We start from the raw sequence: 7,484 nt of genomic DNA, 5'->3' as shown, positions 1-7,484 counted from the left end.
TCATGTGATTCCATATCACATGGTGGAACATGTGATTTGAAATCATATTTCAAATCACATTTGATTCCAATCATAAATCTATTTTTGTGAACAGGTATTTGGGGAAATTGGTTCTGGGTTGGAAAAAAATCGACAGAAAATATATGAAACCATTTGATAATTTCATGGCCGCCTATTCATTTGGATCCTCTTTCATGTTTGAGACACTAGTGAGGGAGATGAGGAATGACTGTAGGAGTACAAAATTCACAGAAAAAAAAACTAGCCACGATTTTTTCAAGAGAACAAAAAAAAAACTCACTTAAGGAATTTGCAATATCTGTTTCTAGTGCAGAAATCCACAAAAATGGATTTTTTGTCTACTTTTATAATTCAATTGATTTTCCATGTGAAACCTACCAAAAGTCAACTGGTTTCGGATATTTCATGATCCAACCCCTATCTGAATCAATTGCAGCAACAATTTGAAGCTAGACTTGAGGGGTAGCATAGTTGGAATGGGCTTCGACTGTTAGACAGGCAGTCGAGGTTCGATACACATGGGGGTTACTCCCTTTGCTTAAGATCGGCTTCCTTGGGTCAAGGGGTGCAACCGGGTTTACACCAATCTGGGGTGGTTTTCCCGTTCCTATATGAAAAAAAAAACTACCAGAAATCTATCAGTCCAACTCCATCCAATTATTTCTACCTTCCAAAAGTGCTATAAGATTAACCCCACCTTTATATGGTTCATTATCATTTTTTTTGAAAGGCAAGCTGAGGTTAGTTTGACCCCCCACCAGTTATTATTCAACTTACCACTGGGTTCTGAACCCGCAACATCCCACCACGAGGAGACATGCACTCACAGCTCTTACCAACCACGCTTTGTTCATTATCATTGCAACAGCACATCTATCAGGCTTGACTTCAATATATCGGCCTTCAATTGGAGGGCCTGTTTTGACTATATTATATATTAGCAATTGGGTACGGTCCATACCAACGGGGCTTGTCTGGTAGGAGCAGCTGATGCTTGGCACCTTGTGTTGGGACGTTCCAGGTTCAAAACCCAATTGTTGACATTAAAACATCTTTATTTGTCTCTAAATTTGTTCATGTTAAATCATTGAAAAGATAAAAAATAAAGCATAATGCGGAAGCATACCTCAGCACTGGTAGATCTTGATGAGGTTAGATCTTTCAAAACCTCTATATGTAGCATTTTTTTCTTCTTTAAATTTAAGGAGAAAATGACGGTTTCTTTCTTGATGTAAAGAAAAAAAAGAACAACCACTATATATGATTTTGGGGACCATAACCTAATTGTAACCATCCTATAGTCTTCTTTCCAATTTAGCCCATCATAAAATTGAAAATTGACATGTGAGAACACATAAAGTATCTATACATTATTATAACCACACTTTATAAGATGTCATATGACCCAATCATATAAAATCACTTTAAATGAGCCATCACCTTAGACAATGTAAGCCCACATAAAATATTTAACAATCTCCTACTTGGGCCACGTATATTACCATACAATTACGCATTATATAATAACCTTATGAGCTCAAAAATATTGTCTTACTAGATGACATCTCTAACAATTTGATCTATTGATCATGTCAACATAGAACAAAAGTGATCTTCATTATATCCATCGTAAATAGACCCATCAATGATCATGTATATTGATATAATCAATGACATAGATCAAGTATAGATGTGAAACATAAAAATTATGCCTATTTTCAATTAGTCCTCTCTTATTCTTTAATGAGATCACAATAAATGAGTATATAATGAAACTGGAACATGAGCCTTATACTGCAATAATAAAATAAAACTTTATTTTATTTCATAACATCCAAATATAAACTCTCACTAAACCAACATATCATTAAATGATACAACACTCATTCGAGCAGTATGCTTGTGAAAGACCTTGAGTGGTAAACCTTTAGTAAGCAGATCTACAATCATGTATTTTGTACCAATATGTTGAATAGATATTTGACTATTTTGCACTCTTTTTTTAACAATAAGGAACTTAATGTCTATATGTTTTAATTTTGATGAGCTCTTATTGTTGTTGGAATATAGTACTGCTGAATTATTGTAATAAAATAACTTTAACGATCTTTCAATGTTATCTAAAATCTACAGCACATTGACAAAATTTTGTAACCATATTCCATGATTGAATGCCTCATAATAGGCTACAAATTCTGTCGCCATAGTAGAAGATGCAATGAGTGTTTACTTAGCACTTTTCCAAGAAATTGCTCCTCTGGCCAACAGATAAACATAACCCGACATGGATCTACAACTATCTTGGCACCCGGCAAAGTCAGAATCAGAATACCCAATGATGTCTAACTTATTTGACTTCCTGTATCTAAGCATGTAATCTTTTATTTTTTGTAAGTACCACATAACCCATTTGGTTGTTTTCAATGATTCATTCCTGGGTTACTCAGATATCTACCTAACATCCCAATAATATATGTTATATTTGGTCGTGTACACACTTGAACATACATAAGACTCCGTACACCATATGCATATAAATTTTTTTCTGTATCCTTAACTTCAAACTGGCGTTTGGGGCACTGAACGAGACTAACCTTGTCTCTCTTAACAACATGGGCATCACCTGATTTACAATCCTTTATGCCAAATCTGTTAAAAATCCTTTTAATATAGCTCTTTTGTGATAATCCAAGAATACTTCAAGAACAATCTCAATGTATTTGAATTCCTAATACAAAAGTTGTGTTATCAAGATCTTTTATTTCAAATTTCTTTGTCAGAAATCTCTTGGTTTCATACAACAAGCCTATGTCATTACTAGCAAGTAGTATGTCATTGACATATAAAACTAGGAAAATGTATTTACCCCCACTGAAATTATGGTGTATACATTCATCAACCACATTCATCTCAAAACTAAATGAGATGACAACTTAATGAAATTTATGATACCATTGACGGGATGCTTGCTTAAGTCCATAGATGATTTTTTTTAATTTGCAAACCATTTTCTTTGCATCGCCTGAGACAAAATATTCTGGTTGCACCATATATATTGGTTCATCAATGTCACCATTAAGGAATGCAGTCTTTACATACATCCGATATAGTTCTAAATTAAAATGTGTCACAAGTGCTATCATTATTTTGAAAGAGTCTTTCGTGAAAACTGGAGAAAAAGTCTCTATATACTCAATGCCTACTCTTTGAGTAAACCCTTTTGCAACAAGACGTTCCTTATATATTTTCACATCACCCTTTGAATCCCTCTTGGTTTTAAATATCTATTTACAACCAATGAGTTTTACACCTTCAGGTAATGAGATAAGATCTCATACGTCATTGTCTTTCATGGATTTAAACTCTTCATACATGGCATCTATCAACTTTTGAGAGTTAGAACTCTGTATGGCTTGATGGAAGTTGATTGGATCATCTTCCTTTAAGCTAATATCACTCTCATGTTCTTGTAGAAAAATAATATAATCATCTAGAATTGCCCTTCTCCTCTCTCTAGTGAATTTTCTCAATGGCACTTGTTTTTGAGTTACTTGAGGTGTTTCTTAAGGTTGTTGAGTTTGTACTCCAGGAGTAAACTCTTGATTTTGGATAGAAAGATCTTGAACATTGCCTTGTTTTTTATTTTTTTGAACAATATCAAAAATTGAAATCTGATCATTGTTAACAATAACTGTAGAAAGAAAAACATATTCTTCTTCAAAAGCAATGTCTTTTACCTTATCACCTTCCCCAAACTCAGCATCCTCAAAGAAACAATCATTTATCATTTCAAAAAAGGACTTATTCAAAGGGTCATAAAGTTTATAACCTTTAAATCTTTTAGAATATCCAACAAAATAATAGCCAACCATTTTTTAGTCCAGTTTCCTTTCATGTGGTCTATATGACCTTGCCTCAAGTGGACATCCCTAAATATGAAAATACTTCATACTAGGCCTTTTGTCTATCCATATTTCATATGGGGTTTTGGTTACTATTTTAGTTGGTACTTTGCTCAGTATATAAGCTTCAGTCTTTAAAGCCTCTCCTTAAAGGGATTCTGGTAAAGTAGAATGACAAATCATACTCATTACCATATCCTTTAAGGTTTTGTTTCATACCCCTTACCATATCCTTTGAGATCATGTTTTGTCTCTCAGCAACATCATTCATGCTACAACTGACTGGCGTGGTGTACTATGAAATGTTACCACATTATTTTAGAAATTTAACAAATGACCCTGAACGTTATTCATCTTATCCATCATATCTACCATAGTATTCACCACCACGGTCAGATCTGACGGCATTAATCATTTTATCAAGTTGAGTTTCAACTTCAGCCTTAAATGATTTAAACACATCAAGTGGTTGAGACTTTTCATGAATCAAATATAGGTACTCATAACGTGAATAGTCGTCTATGAATGTAATAAAATATTATTTACTATTTCATGAAGCTATAGGGAATGACCCCACAAATATCTATATGAATAAGTTCTATGACGTTTGTTCTTTTGTCGGCACCTATTTTTTTATGTTTGTTTGTTTCCCTTTTATGCACTTAATATAAACCTGAAAGTCAGTGAAATCAAGAGAATCAAGAATTTCACTTGTCACAAGCATTTCTATTTTTTGTTTAGAAATGTGACCTAAGCGCTTGTGCTATAATATAGCAGAACTCTTATTGGCCAATTTACCTTTTATACCACATGAATTTGCATGTAAAGTTTCATGATATGAGGCAACCGTATCAAGTAAATATAGGTTATTGATCACAGATAAAGAACTAGTTTTAATAAGATTTGTATTAAGAAACAACTTAAATTGACTATTTCCAAATAAACAAGAATAACCAAATTTGTCTAATACAGAAATAGAAACCAAATTTTCTCTAAATACTGGTATAATGTATGTTTCTTTTAAATCTAAATAACAACCAATCTTTAATAATAACCTAAAAGTCCTTATTGTAGAGTACTTGTCTCAGCCTTTTTATTTTTATCAAAACGTTTTTCAATTTCTTTAAGGGAACTTCTTGGCATTAACCTCTTCAGACATAGTGCCCCTGAAGGTTTCCAGACATGCACGTTTCATGGTTATAAGACTCATGCGATTTGATCGATTTCACTTCTCATGGTTTCTTTTATCCTTAGTGAAACTCCTATCTATAAGAGCAGATGATTGATCCTCTCGAAGTGCAAGATTCAAATCCATACACCCGAGAACAATCATAACGTTCTCTTTTCAGTTTTTAAAGTTTGTGTTATTCAAAAGAGGGATTGAATTTATGTTTGTAGCTATTGTAAAAGCAGAAGAATTTACTGAATCAAGAACAAAATAAACCACAACAAGCTCACAATCAATCAATATATATATATATATATATATATATATATATATATATATATATATATATATATATATATATATATATATATATATATTCACATGCATTAACATTAATTGACATATTTAAACTATGATGAACTCTATCACAAGATACCCAGTACAACATTGACATTTAGTCTTTAGACAAAAATGTCAAATTGCAAGTGATATTCTTATTATAGTAATCAAATATAGACAATTAATTTTGTCAAACAACAAGCCTTTCTTTGGACTGACTCATTGCTTACATGAAAAACTTGATAATCCTCTCGTATTTATCATCAAATATATATTTGAACTCGGTCAAATAGTAATCTTCCTTTGGGCTTATCACTATTTGCATGAATTTCAAATATACAAACATCTTAATATTCCAAACAAGTCATTCTTCACAAGAGAGGTTACTTTGGTAATACATTGTTTTAATCAACTTATTTTAGAATATTAGACCTTTATTCTGAAGAAGAATACCAAAATTTGAATATTATATGTAAAAGCATGCATATGTATATAAAAAATTAAAATTATAATCGAAATTGGGTCAAAAATATCTGAAGTCAACCCTTTAAAGTGACCCAAATGGCATACTGGATGGCTTTGATCCAATAATAATAAAAAAAATCTTTTAAATAAATTTTTTTTATTGTCCAAAACACATGCATCAAGGGTCTTAGGCCATCAGGTCGAGGTCAGACCAAACCCAACCTGGGTCAGGCTCCGCAAAACCCAACAGGGGGGAACCCGCCCCCGCCCACCATCGGATCAGGGTCGCCTTTGTCGGACGCCGAGCTAGCATCTGACCTATCATGAGCGACCCAATGAGAGACAAATGGCCCTTCCGGTTGTCGGATCCCAATGGGGAAGGATCGATCGGCCCTCCTCTGGCCATGCGTAGCTTGACGGCATGAGAAGGGTCGTTCGACCCTCCTTTGCTTGTGCACATCCATACAACGTGAGAAGGGTCATTTAGCCCTCCTCCGTCTGCGCCCTATCGCCGAAGGGAGGAGGGGGCCATTCGGCCCCCTTCATGAATACCGTGAGAGATCAGGGAGGACCATCCAGTCCTCCCTCTCTCTCCTCTCACCCTATGCAGGCACCCAACGGTGTCTGCCCATAGCCGGTTTGCGTCTGGCAGTCCGTTCGATGCCATTCGGTGGCATGCGGCCACCGAAGGGGTGTGCCACCCCTTTCGGTTGGTCGTCGGTCCCATCAACTTTCTAAAGGTGTTGTTGACTATGGCAATGAAGTTTTTTTTTATAAACAACCCCTAATGCCGGTAGTCAAAGAGAAAAAACCCAAATCCGAAGAGATTTCAGTGACTCAAAAAAAATATTATGAAAAAATCAAATATTTCAACAATTCAACTGATACCAATTGTTGATATTTGATTTAGAGAAAACATCTTTATTCTTCCCTAAATTTGTTCATACTAAATCATTGAAAAGATAAAAAATAAAGCATAATGCGAAAGCATACCCAAATCTATCATTGCACTAGTAGATTTTGATGGAAATAGATCTTCCAAAACCTCTATAGGTATCATTTCTTTATTCTCTAAACCTAATGAGAGGGACTTTTTTTCTTAATGAAGAAAAAAAAGAACAATCACTGTATATGGTTTTGAAGACCATAATCTAATTATAATCATCTTATAGTCTTCTTTTCAATTTAGCCCATCATAAAATAAAAAATTAACATATGAGAGCACGTAAGGTATTTATAAAATGTCGTATGGCTCAACTGTATAAGATCACTTTAAATGAGCCTTCACCTTAGAGAGTCTTAAAAAACAATGAGTAATTAATTATATATAGGCCCACATAAAATATCTAACATGCATGTGTAACTAGTAGGGGTCTGCCTAACTCCAGCCAGACTTTAAAAAAAAAGTTTATATTGTTCCCCCACTTTAGAGCAGATCAATGGTGTGTCCACTATTCATCATAACAATCAATGGTGGTCAGTGGGCCAGTATCATGGGAACCCCGTTAAGGTGGGACCTACCGTTTGCACCAGGGACACTGGTGTCGAAATTGTGGGTGATTTGGCACATCACTTCATCTAATCTCCTC

The sequence above is a fragment of the Nuphar pumila genome, chromosome 10 (genome assembly GCF_984573655.1).
Source record: "Nuphar pumila chromosome 10, dmNupPumi1.hap1.1, whole genome shotgun sequence".
In the NCBI taxonomy this organism is placed as follows: domain Eukaryota; kingdom Viridiplantae; phylum Streptophyta; class Magnoliopsida; order Nymphaeales; family Nymphaeaceae; genus Nuphar; species Nuphar pumila.
The sequence above is the reverse complement of the archived record's forward strand: the minus strand, read 5'-3'. Positions refer to the sequence as shown.